Consider the following 21,307-nt stretch of genomic DNA (forward strand, 5'->3'; position numbering starts at 1 on the left):
GATCAAGTGTTCTGGGATTCCCATTCTTCTCAGAGTCAGCCATAGTTTGTTATGATCTACACAGTCAAATGCCTTTGCATAGTCAATGAAACACAGATAGACATTCCTCTGGTATTCCCTGCTTTCAGCAAAGATCCATCTACTCAAAATTGTGTTTTTAACTATGAATGCAACACCATTCTTACTGTTTTTGTTTTTTATTTTTCCTGGCATACTATATCATGTAAGTGCAGATTCGAAGAGGCCAATAGCAGGCCATCTCAATAATGTCCTGAATGTCACTATTCACTTGCTACTTTTTCCGTTTTTACTACTTTTAGTTTTCCTGCATTCACACTACATCCATTCCACATTCCAATTACTAAAGGATGTTTGCAGCTGTTTCTTTTCTTTTCAATTGACTTCCAACCTGGTCTCCACCTTTTATACTTTTAGCTTCTCATTCATAAGATTTTCAAAGGACTCCTATTTCAGAAGTATATGGCCAGTCCTTCTTCATCACCTGTCTTAATCTGAAAGTTCTGCTGAAACCTGTCCACCATGGGTGCCTTCTGGAATTTGACACACCAGTGATATAACTTTCAGTATCACAGAAACCCACAAATTACCCCAGTACAACAACCTGACAGACAAGTGCTGGACTACTAAGAGAAAATTATAAAAAAGCAAGTATGTATACGCTTGAGCTGTGAAATAATTAGCAAAATGCGCAAATAATTTCCTAAATACTATATGCAACAAAATTTCCCCAATATAACGTAAGTGTTGTACCTCTAACAGTAAATCAGGCATACAAGTACCATGGTGCAGAGTCCATCTACACTATAGTAGCTTGGGAGCCTGAATAGGTGCTGGAATCTTCCACTTTGAGGCCCATTAAACAAAAGAGAACAATGATTATAGAGCAATTTTTGCAAATAGTACATACTTCTTCCGAATTAAAAGGAGGAATATAGAGTTGCACTGCTAACCAAAGTTGTGCCATTCTGGTGACTGTGAACACATTAACAACTCCAAAGGAGGAAACGAGTAATATCCTCCTGTGCAATTTACTACCTCAGAAATCCCCTAGGATGTCACCTCTGAGTCTGTTTCAATTTGACCATAATGAGTACCAGCAAAAAATTAAAGGATAGAGAAAAACCCTTTCAATTTAGAAAATTCTTAAAAATTAATAAACAAAAAAATGTGAAATCAAATATTGATAAATCAAATCTAGGATAATTTCTTGGTGGTAAACTAATTTATTGAAATAAAAAGTAATAAGGCTTTTGTCTTGGATCAAAAAATGAAACTCAAGAGATAGACCAAAATCAGAAAGGTTTTTGGAAAACCTGAAAACAAGCAAAATACAAATGTTGAATAAAGAAACATGTCCTAGAGGACAACCTATAGCACAATATGATTTACATGATACCGCAATATATCAAAGAAGAATCGATAGCTTTGACTTGAAGTATTAGTGAAGAATATGGACTGCCAAAAGATCCAGGAAATCTGTTTTGGAAAAAGTGTAACCAAGGCTTTGAGGCAAGAATGGGGAAGCTTCATCCCACATAATTTGGGCATGTTGCCAAGAGAAGTGAGTCCTTGGGAGTTGTGCCGGGAAAGATAGAGGATAAATGAAAGTGAGGAAGACACTCAAGGAGATGGATTGGCATAGTGACTATCAAAGGGCTCTAACATGTTGGAAATCAGAATGATATTATAAGAGAAGAGAAGGTACAAATTAGTTGTTCATTGGGTCACTGTGATTTTTAGTTAACCTGATAGCACCCAACAACAACATTCTCTTTCACAATACTTTCACTGGAAGTAATTTTTTTTTTTTTAGAGGATGGAAATAATGGTCAAAGAGTCTTAGTAGATACCTCAGAGAGAAGAAAGAGTAGACTCTGGAAGGGTTACAACTGAAAAAGAAAAAATCTAACTTTTTCTGAATTATTATACAAAAGGATAAAGTCACTTTGGGAAGAATTTTTTCTTTGTACAACTTTTTCTTTTTCTAAGTAGTTCCAGACCATGGTCATTGCAATGACTTGCTATACATCAGAGGCAGGACAATGACTAAGGATGACAGAAGAAAAATCGTTGCCTTTGAGTTGGGGTGCTAGAGAAGAATATTTAGAGAAGAGTATCTATTCCATAGACCACCAAGAGAACAAACAGATCTGTCTTAGAGAGGGTAAAACCAGGCTGCTCCTTGGAGACAAGGATTTTAAAGCTCCATCTCACAGACTTTGGGCATATTGCCAGGAGGCATCAGTCTTTGGAGAAGGACATCATGCTTAGAAAGATGTAGGGACAGTGCAGGAGAGGAAGACCCTGGAAGAGACAGATTAATACAGTAACTCGAGTAATAAGTAAGATGTGTTGGAGTCAGCAAGACTGGGTCAGGACAGAACAGGATTCAGAGCTATTATACATAGCATCACTATTAGTTGTAGGCCACTCAATGGCATGTAACAACAACAACAAATATAGACTTAACCTAAAAAGTTGATTTATTTTTGTTGTTACGTGCCATCGAGTCGCTTGCCACTCATAGCGACCCTATGTACAACAGCCCTAAACCCTGCTCTGTCCTGTGCTAATTGCACTGTCTCCTATACACCCATCCTGATTACCCCAGTCACTGAATCAATCCATCTCATAAAAGGCCTTCCCCTCCTGTGCTGTCCCTCCACCCTACCAAACATGATATCCCTCTCCAAGGACCGGTTCCTCCTTACAACATATCCAAGTATTTTAGATGAAGCCTCAGAATCCTTGTCTCCAGGGAGCCACCCAGTCTAACCCTTTCCAGGATGAATCTGTTTGTTTTCCTAGCAGTCCATGGTACCCTCAATACTCTTCTTCAGCACCACAGCTCAAAGGCATCATCAATTCTCCTTCTATCCTCCTTAGTCACTGTCTAACTCTCTGATGCATAACAAGTGATTGCGAAGACCATGGCCTGTATCAGACACACCTTAGTCTCCAGACAGACATCATTGCTCTTCAGTACTTTGGAGAGATCCCTAACAGAGGACTTTCCATGGCAATACATCTTTTAATTTCCTGGCTACTGGTGCCAAGAGTGTTGACTGTGGAGCCAAGCAAACTAAGGCTGTGAACAATCTCAATCTCTTCACCATCCATCCTGATGCTGTCAATTGGTCCAGTGGTGAGAATCTTTGTCTTCTTGACTTTGAGCCTCAATCCATATTGGAGGCTGCAGTCCTTGACCCTCTGCAGCAAGTGCTTCACGTCCTCCTCAGTTTCAGCAAGCAGGGTTGTATCATCTGCATAACACAGTCTCTAAAAACTTTTCCAAAATCAACTATGAGTTGATTCCCAGTTGATGATAATAAGTGAGTATTTTGACAAGGTGGATATTTGTGTTTGTGTTCACATTAATATATTACTTGTAAAAGACTAGATGAAAAAAACTAGAGGAATAAAATAGGTGGGGAGACACTATTTTTAACCATGTAATGGTCATAAACATCTAGACATTGAGACTCGTACTTCTGAAGACCAACCTGGGTTAAATTTTTAACCTCTCACGCACAATATTACTCAGAATTAAATATTCTATGGTACACCAATGATCACTGCAGCCCTATCAAAATAGCCAAAAGTTAGAAACAAGCTAAATGTTCATTAATGGATGAATGAATATGCTAAATACTACTGAGAAAGAAAACTAAGATTGTGATATATGCTACCACGTGGATGAAACTTGAAGATATTACATGGAAAGAAATTAAGTCAGTTGCAAAAATGACAAATATTGTATGATTTCTTTTATATAAAATGCCAAGAATAGGCAAATGTACAGAGGCAGGAGTTCATTAGTCGTTAGCAGAGATGATATGTGGAAAGATACTGTTTGGCAAGAATTGAGTCTCTCTTCATGGTGATGGGAAATGAATCAACTAAGGATAATGGCTACACAATTGATTAATATATTTGATAGCACTAAGTTGTATATCAGAAAAAAATGTTAAGTTGACAAATATTTTGTTATATATGTTTTTACCAAAAGGGGAAATGAGCAGTGTTGAGGTATTATAGGATCAAGCAAATACATCAAGGGATGCTTTTGCTTGGTTTGATGATTTAGTACCATGGTTTTTAAGAGACATCCTAATAGATTAGACTAGTATTGTTTCTCCATTATTCTACATCAATGAGTTGGTACCTTAAGTACAGAGCGAGTAACGAGTCTTCCAGAGAATGGTAAATTGAGTTGGCTGACAGAGCAGTAGATTAAGATTCAGGAACGAAACTTTGTGGAGGAGTTGAGGACTATATATTTTTTTCCCCACTACCAAAGAGTTTCTTAGGTGTCCCCCCCACCGCATTTGCAAGATTTTTTTTATATTTTAATGAAAGTTTATAAAGAACTTGGATTTCCATTCATTCACTGTTGCACATTTTCTTCCCTACCCCTCCTCCTCCCTCTTCCAGTTTGCTTGCCCCCAAGGACTATATATTCTAAGAGCAACTGAAGGCAATATCCTGTAATACGTTTCCTTTTAGCTTACCTTGACCTTTCAGTGGTCTTGTTAATAATACTGTCTCGTGTAATGAAAGGTCCTGTCAGAACAGAAAGCAGTGTAGTCCAGTGAATAAGAGTGAAAGCATGAGAGAAAATTGGTCTCAATATGGCAAAAAAACCATTGTCGTGTTTATTCTAACTCATGACAACTTAAATCTCACAGCCTATGTGTGTTAGAGGAGAACAATAATCTATGAGTTTCTCCACAGCTGTTGTTTTATGTTGGGTTGGGGTTTTTTTGGGGGGGGAGAGGGGTTGGGTTTTTTTCCCCACAGCTGATTTTTTAAAGTACATTACTTACTAGACCTTTCTTCAGAATTATCAATGGATAGGCTAAAACTTCCAAATGTTAAATTAGCAGCTGAACACATTAATGGCTTTCACCATCCTCCAACTTTCAACATGGCAAAAAATTACCTAACAATAGGAAAACACACATATGGAAAATAACAGGGCTGGAATCTGAATGTAGACAATTGGATCCCAGGGTAATGCTCTTATCGCCACTGTCTGTTGCTCCTAAGATTAATTGGCAAGTTTGGATTTCCTATAGATGAAAGGATGACCAAGTACGCTTGAGGATCGCCGATGATTCAAGCAAAGTGTGGCGCTACAGGCATGTGAGAGGAAAAGTTGATGAGGGAACAAACAGTTTCAGAAAGCTTAGGTAACTTTGCCCAAACTTGCAAGAATTAGAGGTTAGACCTGTTAGACTCCAAAGACCACATTCTTGATTGTGACAAATAACATCCTCTCTGTCTCACTCACAGGCTATGGATGGATCAAGCAAAAACATATTTTTAAAAGCACCTTTTGTGCCACCAAATTGAGAACAGCTTACATAATCCCTGAACCTTGTCCTATCTTTTTTCTCTCTCCATCTTATCATCTTATTTTATATGGCTTTGCGTACAAAATTCATCTATATTGTGTATCATTCATGTACATTGCCTTTCACACATTCCTACATTCACATTCTGTTTAAAACTATCACTCATGTACATTGTAATTTACAAAATTAATCACCATTGATCTGTGACTATTCTTACACTCTTTTCAGGCCACCTTTGTATCTTTCCTAATTCCTTCATGTTACCCCTACCCCTGCTCCACTTACCAAACTCTGTTATACTAGTGGTTTTTCCTCCTCTCCTCACTCTGCCCCACACTCCTTCCCCTTTTGAACTTTTGTCTACATCTTACTAGTTATCCTTCTATTTTTACACTAACGGTCTTACGCAGTATTTTTCCTTATAAGACTTAGTTCACTCAGTATAATGCTTGTAGAGTCTCCCATGTTATAAACTATTTTATGAAATCATTGCTCCTTAGTGCTGCATAGTCTCCCATTGTGTAAATGTACTACCATTTCCCAATCCATTCATTTGTTGATGGACATTTAGGTTGTTTCCGTTTTCTTGTGATTTTTAATAACACTGCTAGGAGTGCCATCCACTTCCATAATAGCTTCCCTCTGGAACCCCTATGAATCTGGAGAGAGGATGAAAGGCACCCAAGCGTCGAGGACTCTCCTTCATAGGGTCGCTATGAGTCGCCTGCGACTCGACAGTACTTAACAACAACAACAACAACAATAGATATAGGTATACAAATCTCCTTTGTGTCTTAGTCTATATCCCTTGAGGTATAATCCTAGAATTCCAATACCTGAGTCATATGGGATTCTATATTCAATTTTGTGAAGAAATGACAAACTGCCTTCCAAAGTGGTTATACCATTTTACAATCCCACAGGCAGTGTATGAGAGTTCCAAATTTTCCACTTCCTCTCCAACATCTATTGCTGGTTGTCCTCTTAAGCTTGCTACTTGGGTGATATGGTATGTTGTTGTGGTTTTGATCCACATCTCTCTGATTGCCGGTGATTTTGAACATTTCTTCGTGATGGCCTGTTGGGCATCTGAACATCTTCCTCTTAAAAAATCTTTCCAGGTTTCACACACACACACAATTTTAAATTGTATTATCAGTCTTTTCCTTCTGGAGAACCTGCAGTAAACTTTTGTCATAAGACCCATGTCTGAGATGTCATTGCCAAATGTTTTTCCCCCAGTCTGTAGGCTTTCTTTTCTCTACATTGGAAAAAGTTTTTGAAGTACACAAGGACATAATTTTTAGGAAGATCTCATTCATCAGTTTTGTCCTCTCCTGATTGTATACTTATGGCTGTATTAGCCACTCTTTATATCATAGGTTTACCCTTCTAAATATGGTCCTGTTTTGTTGCTTATGATATTCATGGTTGCAGGCTTTACCCCTAGGTCTCTGATCCAGCTTGAGTTGGTATTTGTGTATTGTGGCTATTTGATATTTGGTATTTGTGGATCCTGCTTTAGTATTCTCAGGGATAAGTCCAGTTTTGTCAGCACTATTTGTTGAAGAGCTTGACATTTCCCTATTTGCAAAGTTTTGTTCTCTTGTCAAATACCAGTTGACCATAGGTAGATGGGTCAATTTCTGGATTTTAGATTTAATTCTGTCCTATTTTGTGTTTTCATCATCACCTCTAACATACTGAGCTCAATGCTGCAACTATATCAATCCATCTTCTAGAAAGCACCTAGGTTACTATAAAATGGAATATAAGTTAAACCATTACAACATACTATCTCCAAGGTTTCACTTTTGAGAAAGAGAGAATATCTAAATCAAAGTAGATACAAAAGCATCAGAATGCAATTGTTTCTGTCTTCTTGATGAAAGGAGTGTTAATGGTGTAGTCTGTAAGGAGTGATGGTGCTAATCGAAAAGCAGCACCTCTCAAGCAGCTCAAATTCATCAGCAGCTTCAATTGAGGAAGATGGACAATCTCCTCCCCTACAATTAACTCCAAAAACTCATTGCCGTCAGTCTACACTCATAGCTGATTTTCCAGTGGCTTTTTGGAGGCTGTAAATCTGTCCTGGCTCAACAGCAATGAAAGTAATGAACATAAAAGCAGCTTTGTTGTTGTTATGTGCCATCGAGTCACCTGCTACTCACAGCCCTAACTTTACTCTATCCTGTGCCCATCTTATTGTCTGTGACACACCTAACCCCATTACCCCAGACACTGAATCAATCTATCTCATAAGGGGTCTTCCTCTCCTGCACTGTCCCTCTCAAACTTTTTGCTTCGAGATAACAAACACAAGTTGAAGTTCTTTGCCGGCTCTGCCTCCCTGCCTGAACTTTCCTGTTCTACAGATGTTCTTGCCTCACAAAGGTCATGCTCACTTTATGAAATTTAGTTCAAATATCACCTCCCCTTGGACATTACTCTTGACCACTCCAGGGACTTAATGACTGTGCTATCACTTGGCTGTGTTTATATCTCTGACTATATAGACTGTAACACACTTTTTCTTTCCACTGACCAATGAGGTTTTTTTTGATCAAAGGATCAATTTCTATTCCTCATTCAACAGTCAGGCTAGCACAATACTTGAAAACCTATTAGACATTTAATAATTGTTGAATATATATATATGGCTCTGTCTTAACTTGTTAGCTGTTATCACGTCAATTTCTTACTCCTAGTGCCCCCAACCCTGTGATAGACTAGAAATACCCCATATGGTTTTCTAGGCTGTAATCTTTACAGAAGTAAATCATCAGATCTTTTGCTTGTGGCCCCACCTCAGGTGAGTTTGAACCACTAGCCTTTCCGTTAGTAGCCAGACTCTCACCCATTGTACTACCAAGATTCCTTTCTGGTCTTAACTATTAGAGTGTGTACACTGTAGGGAACTCTGATGGCCTAGTGGTAAGAAGCTGCATTGCATTCCCTGAGGCACACAGTTCAAACCCACCTGCTGCTCTGCAGGAGAAGGATAGGCAATCTCCCATGCAACTAACTGCTTCTCAAAATCTAATGGAGGTTCAGCTATGGGTCAACTCTGAGTTGATGACACACAACAACACATGTACTGTATGCTGTACATTGAGTCTCTAAATTTTAAGATACAGTAGTTTCTAAGATCCTGAGCCTGCCGAGAATTTGAGTTCTATTCCATTCAAGGTTCAAGTTCCATTTTTGTTTGTGTTGACCTCAACCATATATTAGCAAAAATGCTGTTTTGTTTTGGTGGAAGGAAGAGTTTAATAAATTATTGGAAAGTCAATGGGCAGATAATGGGAGGACAAGAAGAAGAGCTAGACAAGTTGAGATATATCCAAAATCTTTGGTGGCCTAGTGAGTAAGGAGTTGTGCTGCCAACCTAAGCAGGTGGTAGGAATCCACCAGCTGCTCTGTGGGAGAGAGATGGGCCATCTCCTCCTGTGTCATTTACAGCCCCTAGATACTCTCTGGAGAGTCATTTAAGAGTAAAGAGTCAATTCAAACTTGATGGCCATGAATGAATGAGTGATGAGAGTTGGTCTAAAGTCAGTCACAAATAAACTCAACAGGAACAGGGCTCAAGCAAGTAAAAAGAAATCACTGGTACCAGGTTGTGAGAAGAGATTGTCTCTCCTGCATTGCATTCCACAGCCACTGATAAAATATTTTCTAGAGCTAAATACTTCTATGAATCTAATCTAATCACAGTTTAAGAATTTTACCAGAAGGCAGATAACAGCCTACAAGTTGAAAAACACTAATTAAAAAAAATTATTTAAAAAGAAATGAATGTGCAGAATATTTCCAGGAATCATGGTATCTGAGTAAAAGGTGTCATTTAAGCCCCAAAATCAAATACATCTTCAATTAGAGCTCATTTTTTGATCTTTATACCCCAAATTCCATATTCACTGAGATATTCCAGGAATATTTTAACCACAAATTCAAAACATTTAGTCAATATGTTCTCAATGCATTTAATGAAAGCTTTTTGTGGGTAGGAGAAATGTTTGCAATCATATCTGCCTCACACTTGTGGCAATACTATGCCAAAAACCACAGGAGAGTGAGCCTAGATCACCAGGAGGATACAGTTTGGGGCTGTGCTCACAGAGAATCTCAGCTGCGCTATCAACTGACCATCCTGAGAAGGTTTTTTTCACTTTCTTTCAAGTTCTTTATGACTAAACCTATCAGATCTGCTGCTTATATGCCTGATGGCTACTCAGATTGCAGGTGGACTGTGGAGAATTTGACACTAAAACATTCTCTAACCTTTCTACTGCCTGTGACAGGGCAGAAAAAATGTGACATGAAAAAATTTTTATAAAAGGAATTCTTACCATCTTTTAAGGCCTTCTCAAACCACCCACTCCAGGGATTTGCTACATTTTCTCATTTACTTATATCTCTCTTCATTTTAACTTTATAGCATTTTGCTTATGAACCCATCAATTAACAGTAGTTAATGAGAAAAGTGGTTCAAATCTGCCTTCTACTCTGGGAAGTAAAAATGTGGAAGAAAGATTACAGTTTTCAAAACCCTCTGGTCTAGTTCTACTCTGTCGTAGTCTTACTATGGGGGGGGGGGCTGTTGTTTTTAACATAGAAACTCCAAGTATATGTAAAGTTTATGGTAGTATATACATTTATGGGACATCATGCTTGGTAGGGTGGAGGGACAGTGCAGGAGGGGAAGGCCCCCGATAAGGTAAATTGATTCAGTGACAGGGGTAATCAGGATGGGTGTATTGGAGACAGTGTGATTGGCACAGGACAGAGCAGAATTTAGGGCTGTTGTGCATAGGGTCACTATGAGTCGCAAGCGACCCGACAGCAGATAACAACAACAACAACAACAACAACATATGGTAGTAAATATGATCCCTTGGTCATAAAATAATTCCACTAATTGTAATCTTTAGTAATTATTTTCTTTAAAAGAATTGAGATATAAAAATATTTTCTAAACAATTTTATTAATCAGTGCAGGAGAATTAACAGTTCATTTTTATGTATTCAGCAATGAGGATACAGCAGAAAAGCAGAAATAAAAGTCCCTGTACTCTAAAGCCTGGATGGCATATTGTGTTCCATATTGAGCTTCTATCTGTAAGATCAGCAGTTTGAATCCATCAGTTGTGCTCAGAGAGAAAGAGAAGGAAGTCTGTTCCTATCAAGACTCCCAAGTCTTAGAAACCTGATGGATGGTCATGATGAGTTAGAATCAACTTAGCAGAAGTGGGTTGGGTTTGGAGCATCATAGCAAACAGCACATAAAATCTGGGGAGATTAAGCAAAAAGTAAGCTAAATTCATGTTGTGATAAATACTATGAAGACAATAATATTTTGGTGATGTAGTTGAAGCAAGTGACTGCTTCAGAGGAAATTATTTGGAAATAAGATGACAGCTGAGCTGAGATCTGAGTGTGAAAGAAAGTGCTTTGCAACTTTTCATGACGGGAGCACAGGAGGCCACAGGGATTTGCAAGTGAAGAGGTCTTGAGATGAAAAATAGCTTGACATGTTTGAGACACAGAAAGAACATTAGTGAAGATTGAAGTTACTGTGTGATATGAAATGATGCTGGAATCAAAAGAAGAATTAAACTATAAAGTTTGATAGGCTATCATGAAATTACATTATTTGCCCATTATTTGCAATGGAAGCAATATAGCTTGCCTACAAAAGAATTAACTGCCTCTTTCAACTGCACCTGAGTGAGCTTAATGACCCATTGTTATCAGTGGAATGTGAACAAATGTTCTGTGCCACTTCTTGCTAAGGGGGTTAAATGTGCTTGGCTAATGGGCATCAGTGTTCCTTCTGCATCCTCTTTCCCCTCTATTGGCTAGAAATAAAGGGTTCTGAAATTCTGTGATGCCCTGGAATTATAGCTGTTAGGTGCTTGACTGCAACCTGAAAGTTCTGTTGTTTGAACCCAATAGACTGTCAATGGGAGAAAGACACGTTAGTCTTCTTCCGTAATGATTTACAGCCTTGGAAACCCTATACGGCAATTCACTTCTAGCTGATAGTCTCACTAGGAGTTGGAATTTTACTTGATTGCAATGGCTTGTTTGGTTGATTTATGTGAATGTCTGGGATCTCAGAGGAAAAGGTTAAATTCACCTGAGTTTCTGGTTGGGCAAGATATAAACATCAATTCACAACAAATCACTGACATGGGGAGATTTATTTGTGATATACCCAACTAATACAGATAGGATATGATTTCTATTAAAAAGATAATGTAGTTACTGTGGGTGAAATGAAACCCAATTCTCTTGTAGGAAGAGACTCATGAGGGAGCTGTCAGGTCTCTTAGCAAATGCTGATACTTATTTCATTGGCATATGGAAGGAAGTAGACCAGTTTTTAATATAATTTGGAGCAGATCCATCAGGAAGTGAACAATATTGTGTCAGTAGTGTTTTATTTTTATCTTATTTCAAGAAAGTAGATTTAGTCCAGGACCATTTTCATTCTTTTCATTTCCTTGTGAAAGGAACTAGATTCCCAGAAGTTTCTGAGCAAAAGTGCTTTTTTATCGTTTTATTCCCTTTTAATTATCTTGAAAATGTTATCATATGAGGAAATTGAAATGACATTTGAAACTGTTAGCACGATCTTAGTTTTGAAATAAAGTCCTAGATTTGACCAGAGCAACTCATTCATTGCCTTCAAGCTGAAACTGACTCAGTGTTTCCCAGGCTGGAACAAAGGATTATTTTATCTTTCTCCCAAGAAGTGACTCATGGATTCTGAATGCCAGAGAAGCTCAGTCTTTGGGTTAGCAATGCAACTCCCAATGGACCAAGTCGGTGGAGTTCCATGACCTGAAGTTCTTTGCTGGTAGAGAAGGAGCTCTGTTGATCTCATCCATAGGAATTCCCCCCGCTAACCCAAAAGCTATGTGTCTCTGGCAGTTTGAATCCACCAGAAGCTCTCCTTCTGGACAGAGATAGACAGTCTCCATCAAGGTGATTAAAGTTTCAAAAACCCAGTGTCATCTATGAGTATGTTCAGTCTGGACAGCAAGTAGGTAAGTTGCTTGTCATCAATGAAGTTACATGGGCAACAGTTGAGTCTGTTCTCCTTAAGATTTATTCTCAGGCAATGACAATATCTTCTGTAATGACTTTCAGCTTTGGAAACCCTATAAGACAGTTCTCTTCTGGCTTATATTTTCACTATGAATTGGAATTCAACTTGATGACAATGGCTTATTTGTTCTGTGAATGGGACCTTCAGAGATAAAATTAGCCTGGAGGGAGGCTTCTCACCAGAGTTCTGGTTGGACCATTATTACATGGACAAGACATAAATATCAATTGCTTCAAACCCGATTTATTTGTGACAACAAATTGTTAACCCAACTAATATAGATAGGATGTAATTTACATTTAAGGAGATGATATTATTATGAGATGAATATTATGGATTATTTCTATTTGGGCAACAAAACATATTTATAATTGCATATCCAATAGAAGGCCACCATGACTGTATGCCAGTGGGTTTAGGGGGTTTTGTTTTGGGCTTGTTTGGTGTAGTCTATACTTATTGCTTAAGTTTATATATACTTTTCCAGTAAATTTTACATATTTCAAGAATCAAAGGAGTTGAAAAATGTAAAATTTACTGGAAAATTTTCTCTCCAAGTAAGAGAAACTGAACTACAATGATTGTTTTTTTGTTCTATTTTCCTATTGTATTAATAAGGGAGCTCTGGTTGCCTAGTGAGTAAGGTGATATACTTACCAACCTAAAGCCAGGTAATTCAAATATACCAGGTACTCTTAGGGAGAAAGATGGAAAATCTCTCCCATGTGATGTACAGACTCTGAAAGTCGGTTGGAGGGTCAGCTATGAGCTGGTTCCAGCTCTATGGTACATAGCAACAACAATACATGGTAAGAGATTATAGGGTAATTTGTCTAGGACTGTTCTAGGGCAAAAGACTTGGGCAGTTCAATTTCACAAACCAATGTTTTAGTAAAAAATGGACCCACATTATAGGATAAACTTTGAAATAGGCTATATGTGAAACAAATAAAACCTTTCTTTTACCCATTTCAAGGTGAGGACTGTAACTTTTCAACAGGCAATGAGTAACTCAGCAATATTTTCGTAAATGACCCCCACCCCTCTCTCCCTCCTCACAAAGAGTCAAAAGACTTAAAAAAAAACCGCAGGCTACTCAAATTTATTTTTTTAATAATAAAAATACTAAGCTTCAATTACTTTTTTCCAGAATAATATTTTACATATAGTTTACATCCATTATAGATCCTATGCTCACATAGTTGAAAGACATTTAAGTGTGTAATAAATTTTACTTGAATATATAATTGAAATAAAAGATGGAAGATAATTTCTATGGAAGAAAAGCAATATATTAGGCAATAAACTAATATAATGAAACAAACCCACACAACTCTGAGTTACACTATAGGACAGAGTAGAACCATCCCATAAATTTCTGGCACTATAAGTCTTTACAGAAGCAGATTGCCACATCTTTTTTCCACAGAGTGGTTAATGAGTTCAAACTGCTGACTTCGTTTGTCTGTTTATTTGTTTGCAACTGAATGTCTTAGCCACATGCAACCAGTGATCTTAAAGTATTAGCTCTAAAAGTCCTCAAGGTACAATGGTTTATCAGTCCAGAGTTGATAAATATTCCAAGGCTCATAAGTATCTGTAGCTTCTCCAACATAATGTTTTCACTTGTGACTTTGGATGGTATACACACCTCACCATTCCCCAAGCATCCTGAAAAAGAAAGAACTCAGAAGAGCACACATTCAGTTTCTTAAATGACAAACATCACATATTGTACCTACTCATTCACAATATTGGCCTAAACTTAGTCATATGATCATCTTCAGCTACATTGGCTAAAAAAGAGAAGCAAGCTACTTAGCTGTGTGTCCTGCTGAAATTCTGTTAACTTTAAATAAGACTAATGGAGAATCTAAAAGAGATCCCCATTTTTCCCCATTCCCAAGAAACATGATCTTAAAAAATGTGGAAGTAACCGAACAATATCATTATTATCACATGCTAGCAAGATACTGCTGAAGATAATCAAATAATGGCTCAAACAGTACATTGACAAGGAACTGTCAAAAGTTCAGACTGGCTTTAGAAAAGGCCATAGCACCTGGCTTATCGCTGTTGATGTCATATGGATTCTAGTTGAGAGCAAAGAATAATAAAGGAATGTGTATTTGTAGCTCATTGACTGTGCAAAGGGTTTTGACTATGTGGATCATAACAAAGCATGAGAAGACTGAGAATTCAAGAACCATATAATTATGGTTATAAGAAATCTATATCTAGACCAAGTAGTTGTTGTCTGAACAGAGCAAGGAAATACTACATGTTTGAAAATTGGTAAAGGTGTGCATCAGGGCTGTATTCTTTCTCCATAAATACTCAAGCTATATGTTGGGCAAATCCTTAGAGAAGCTGGACTTTATGAAGAAGTGTATGGCATCACTTACGCACCGACAGTGGGATTGTAAAATGCTACAATTTGGCCTTTCCTCAAAAAACAGAATCTAGAAACCTCATATGATCCAAATATTTCACTGCTATGAATATATCCCAAAGAAATCAGAACAGAGACATGAATGGAGACACGAACACCTGCTCATAACATTGTTATTAACATGAAAACAGTCTAAATTCCCATTAACAAATAGATTATGAAATTGTGGTGCACGGTGGAATACGACGCAGCACTAAGGAACAGACCTTGTAAAATACTATATCACTTTGGAAGAGGATTGGAGAGCATTGTGCTGAGTGGAATATCTCAGTCACATAAGGACAAATATTGCATAAGGCCACTATAGGAGGATAACTGAGCAAGATATATAAATGTTCAAACTGGGAAGAAGAAGAAGAGGAGAAGGAGGAGCAGAAAAAGAGGAAAAGTGAAAATCACTGGGATAAACAGAGGCTGATGCATGGGGTGGGGTGAAGGATTGGGAAATGTTCAATGGGGATTTGAAAAGATAGGGTTATTATAGGCATAGATCAGTAAGAAATTATTGTATAGGATATAATGCATATGAATGATTGTTTAAAATATAAAATGCATGACTGAAATGTACCATCCTTGAGTGATTATATAAAACACAAAGTACACGTACAAAACATGGTGTACATGAATATGCAAATCAATAAAGAAATTAAAGAAAAAACCAATAATAAACCACAACCTTTCTATAGATTTGGGATAAAATATAGCCACAATAATATTCTCAAGAATACTAGTGGTGTTCATGAAGATGGGACAGGACCAAGCAATGTTTTATTCTGTCATACGTAAGGGCTTCACCAGTCAGAGACAATTGACAATAACAGCAACAACACTCTGGCAGTCATGGTATTTGTTTACTACCACTTGAGACCAAGGTTGAGTAAGGACAGGATTGTAATAGTCTGTGTGAGAGGTGGTGAAAGACTTCATTTGGGAAGGAAAGGACAAATGTAGGAGACACAGATGTAGAATCAATGGGATGTTGTAACTCATTGTACCTGAGGAAGTGTGGGAGAGGATATAGTCAATCAGACTGGTGAATTTACATGACTAGGAATCTGGTACTAGCTTTAGTTGGAAGCAGAAATGCCATAAGGAAAATATACGTTGGGGTAGGATGGTATATTAAGTTTTGAACTTCAGTTTCCAATCTCCTTTAGAGAATGTGCATAACTATTGTATGTGACTATCATGCATAAGCATTTTGTACAGAGCAACAGTTTGTACTACAGATATTCTCATATTGTTCTGGGAAGTTCTCCCAACTCAACATTTGGCTGCACTCATAGTAAGTCCTTGAGAGTCATTCAGGAAATCCCATGTGCTTATGAGTTTGCTTTGAAAGTGCACACCCAGGAAAAGACACAACAAGTTATGATGCACTCTGGAGAGTCAGGACTGTATTATGCTGATAATAGGCCTGAAGAAGCAAGCAGTCCTCTAGGGACTTGTTCTGGGAAACATCACATGTGAGTAAAGACTTTATGGGCAAGACATATGGAAGGGGAATTTTGAAACTTGCACTGAGAAGTAGAAGGTAGCTTGAAAAAGGAAAAGAACACAGACTCAGAAAAGTATTCTGAGTCTTCAGGAATGCAGTGGATAGTTTTTCAGTAAATCAAATGTCACTAAAGTAAAGGTCTATAAATCATTAATCATTCCATCATGAGCTATTAGCCATTAAAGTACTCTGCCTTTAAAAATGCAGGAACACTTAAAACCTATATATGGAAGTATACCATGATGGAAGATCAACATAAAAAAATAAAAATTAAAAAAAACAACACCCTAAACCAGCCCAAAAGGAACCCTAGTGATACAATGGTTAAACACTCTACTGCTCACTGAAAGGTTGGAAGTTTGGATTCATACAGAGGCTCAGCAAAAGGAAAGATCTGGCAATCTGCTCCTGTAATGAGTTCCTATAAAACCTGATAGCAAAAAAAAAAACAAAACAAAAAAAAACAAAAACAAAACAAAAAAAAAAAACTGATAGCACATGCTTATAAAACCCCATGACACAGTTCTACTTCATTAAAGGGGGTTGTTAAAAAAAAAATCAATTTCATGATTCTTTGGAAAGGGATATCATGCTTGGGATGGTAGAGGGTCAGCAAAAGAAGACAATGAGGTAGGATTGACACAGTGATTGCAACAATGGGCTTAAACATGTCAGAGATGATAGGATGGTGCAGGATCGGACAGGGTTCATATCTGTTGTTGATAGGGTCGCTATGAGTTATACATGACTTGATGGCACATAACAACAACAACAAACCAATCCTAACGTTCTCTTCATCCTATTGTCATATCCCTAACACACTTTCTTCTTTTACATTTCTAATTTCTTCTTTTAGCATCTCCTTTTCCCTCCTATGTTCCTTTCTGTTCAACTTCTAATTTCCACTCTTACTTGGTCTCCTTTTGCCTGGTTTGCTGCATTTGGAAGGGCCTCTTGAAAATTGACCTGTGGCATGGTCTGGAATTGTTCTCTTAAGATGCATCCCCCGGGGAGGGAGCCTGACGGCCCTGGCAGTGCCTGTTCCCACTATGTGTCAACACCAGCCAAGCTGGAACACACCAAGCAATGTATACTTGGAGGCCTGCAGGCTTAAACTTTTAAAAGCTGTTATCTCAAGGTTTTGGATTAATCTTGTCAATAATGTACTGAGGTTAAATAGTTCGACTTATCACCTGTAAGACTGTAGGATGTCTTTTTTTAAATTAATGAATTCAGTTTTTATGCCAGTGAAGGTTTACAAATCATGTGGATTTTTCATATAATCATTCACACACGTTTTGTTTTATAGCCTTATATGCCATTGATTAAGTGAATTAATTAGAATGTCTAATGAACCCCTTTTCTAACACTTATTTAGAATTCAAGATAGTCACACACACATTTATGTTGCTGTTGTTGGTTGTTAAGTACCTACCCATAGCTGTCCCTCTAGGGGGTTTTCAGAGACAGTAAATCACACAGGAAAAGACAGCTCATCTTTCTTCTGGAGAGCAGCTGGTGGATACAAATCACAAATCAATTGTGATTCCAGCTCAGTCTTGCTATCGCCACAAACATTTGTAAACTAGCCATTGTTGTGACTACTGTACACTTTTAGTGTATTCCAACTTCAGAACTCATCTTCCAGCACTATATCGGAAATATTCTGTTGTAACCCATTTGGGTTTTTTGGCTTACTTTGGTAAGTAAATATGCAAGGCTCTTTTTAACTATCCTAGTTTGGAAGCACCACTGAAACCTGTCTCATATGGGTATCTTTGCTGATTCTTAGGATTTCGGTAGAATAACTTCTAGCATCATAGCAACATATGAGATGTCAGGGTATATTAAATTGACAGACATGTGGTGGTGGATTATATACATAGACATATGTTAATACTTAAAAGAATCTCACCACCTCAGACATCTAACTTCAGAGCAATAAAAATTATAATAACCAACACATTGGTTATTTTAATTACAATTTCTTGTTGCTGTTCAATGTTGACACAGAAAGGACTTATAACTGAGCTTTCAAGGGTTTTCAGGTTCTTCAAAGGGACTGAGTCACAGAGGAGGAGATTGTCCATCTTTCTCGCCTGGAGCAGCTGGAGGATACAAACTGCAGGTTCTTGGGTTGGCAGCACAGCCACTTACCACTAAGCCAAAGTTCCCTATAAATAATAGTAAATCTTAATAATGAGAAAATCTAAAGTGTTGCTTTCCATTAACTATACTGTTGTTAGGTGCTATCAAGTTGACTACAACTTATAATGATCCTCACAATCTGCAACAAGCTCTAACCCATTACTATAGTAAAAATGTCAATCCAACACTTTGAGGGTCTTCCTCTCTTTCAAGGACCCCTCTACCTATAATTAATTGTATTGTTGTTGTTGTTGTTGTTGAAGCGAGTACAACTCAGAGTGACTCTATGAACAAAAGACCTAATGCCTTTATATAACTATTGTCATTTCTCCAAGCTCATAGAGCTTCCATAGGCACGTGGTTTAAGAAGTGGATGCCACTCCTGCTTCCAAACCTGCTTTACATCTGGGAGCTCTACCAAACACTGTACACACTGGGAGACCTTTATGGTATCTGATACCCCAATGGCACAAGGTTCAGCATCACAGCAAACCCAAATTACCTCAGTACAGCAAATTGACAAAGAGTGATGTTCAAAATAGAAGAATGTTACAGTAGTCTCACTTAGGAGTGGAGAAATGTCGTGTAGTTGAATACAACTCATAGTGACCTGATAAACAAAAGACCTGGACTCTGTTCTCTAGTTAACATCATTTCTGTATGATCATACAGCTTATAGAATTTCAAGAAGCATCTGTTTTAGGAAGTGGATGCCACTCCTGCTTCCAAACCTTAATCAATCTGGAAGTTCCTCCAAACACTGCCCATAATGGGTAACCATTATGGTATTTGATATGACTATGGCACAGTGTTCAGCATCACAGCAACTCCAAGTTGTTCACTACAGCAAATAGACTAACGACTACTGTACCACTTACAGAATGTTCTTTCTGAGTTTCCAGGCTAACCATGGACTCAGCCACTCATTACAGAGTTTTAAAAACACATCCTTGGCAGGACTTTACCCTTGGGTCCTCGTTGGCTAAAGGGGGTCAAAAGGCAACTGATACCCACTTGTGGAGGAGAAAAAACAATAGTGAGCAAATATATTTTCTGTTATCGTACATCATACTAACATAATAGCAGGGACATTAGTTTTCGAAATTTGGTAAAGAACTCTCTGAAGGGAATCCCTCAAAATTTTTCTAAGGACATGTGAGTCAAAAACTGTTTTTATTATTATGTAAAGGCATTGTTTTTTTGTTTTCATTCCAATATACTCGAGTATGGAATGCAGTTTTGGGGAGGCTACATGAACTGTAACATTGCAACAATTAAATTGTCGCAGAAGTTATTATGGAAATACAGATGTCTTCGATTAAGCTAGACATTCTATAGGCTTTCATAAATGTAAAGAAATACTACTCTCTTTTTCTCACTACATTTTTGTTTTAGAAACATGACTATTTTCCTAGAAATATGTCACCCATGTGAGATTGTATTGCATTTATTATTGTTCTTTTATAATGAATGCATATATTAATACCATACAATTTTCGTGGTTATCATTTCTGAAAGGATAAATATTTATAGTTTTACTGTACGTAAGAAAAAGCATTTTGGAGTCCTCAGTATATTTCAAAAGTATATAGAGGTCTTGAGGACAAAAGCTTGGAGACTCATTGGCCCAGAAAAATTAATAGCAAATAGTGCTCTAAATGTGAGAACAATTCCACTCTGCATACATTTATAACATCCTGCAGATAAAAGAATATCAGCTTGCCCATTAAGGAAGACAAGGAATAGGGATCAGATAGTTTGGAATTGTTGTTTACTGGTAAGTGCTCTCAAGTTCACTATGATTCATAGTGATCCTGTTACCACCAGATCAAAACCTTGTCCTACCCAGAGCCATACTCAAAAGCATTATATAGAAATTTGAGAAGCCAGGGATACATTACTTTCAAATAAATTAAGGAGAGAGAATGAAATTAAATTTCTTCTTGTCAGCTCAAGAGAGCTTAATTAAGCAGGTGAAGATTAGATTCATTTTGCTGTAGAAACACTAATAACTATATTTCAGCTTATTTCCACTTCATTGGGAGCAAAACTGCAACATAACTTGACATTTCAAAATACAAAGACCTGAATGTGTCTTCCTTTCAGATCCATAACTACAGAACAAATAAGTTGGTAATGCTGACTCATCATGGAAGGGCCCTCATGAGATGCCTTCTTGATTTGAACAATAACGCTACTGTAATTAACACAATTGTCGCATATATTCTTCTCTCAATATTCAGGCACATGTCTCATTGAGTCAAAGGGATATCAGTGCATCTGGCAAGGGCGTATTGTAGCCAACATAGACGGTGATCAAATCCTAAGTTTTAAAGGGGCTCTATAGCTTTTAATTTGTATCATTTTGCAATTATTGATGCTTATATCAAGTTTTATGGCTCACATACATGCCTACATTAAGAAATGTTGCAAATTCTTCTGAAATGAGGATGTATATGCATAGCATTCAGAGACAGGGTTTATGTATTAGCTCCATATCCTCAAGAAACCTATAAAGCAAAATTTTCCTTAAAGGAGAGAGAATGTCTCCATGTCTGATATATTGAAAAATTAAGGTTTCAATTCAAACTCCACTTTGTAGTTAAAATAGCGTTTAGACTATCTCTTCCATTTTGCATAAAATTCAGTGATGTAATCAAGGATGCTTTCGGCAGAATGTTAAATGATCCAGGAAGTATTAAAAGAAGATGGAA

The sequence above is a fragment of the Elephantulus edwardii genome, unplaced genomic scaffold (genome assembly GCF_000299155.1).
Source record: "Elephantulus edwardii isolate Elephantulus edwardi_28Jun2011 unplaced genomic scaffold, EleEdw1.0 scaffold00134, whole genome shotgun sequence".
NCBI lineage: Eukaryota > Metazoa > Chordata > Mammalia > Macroscelidea > Macroscelididae > Elephantulus > Elephantulus edwardii.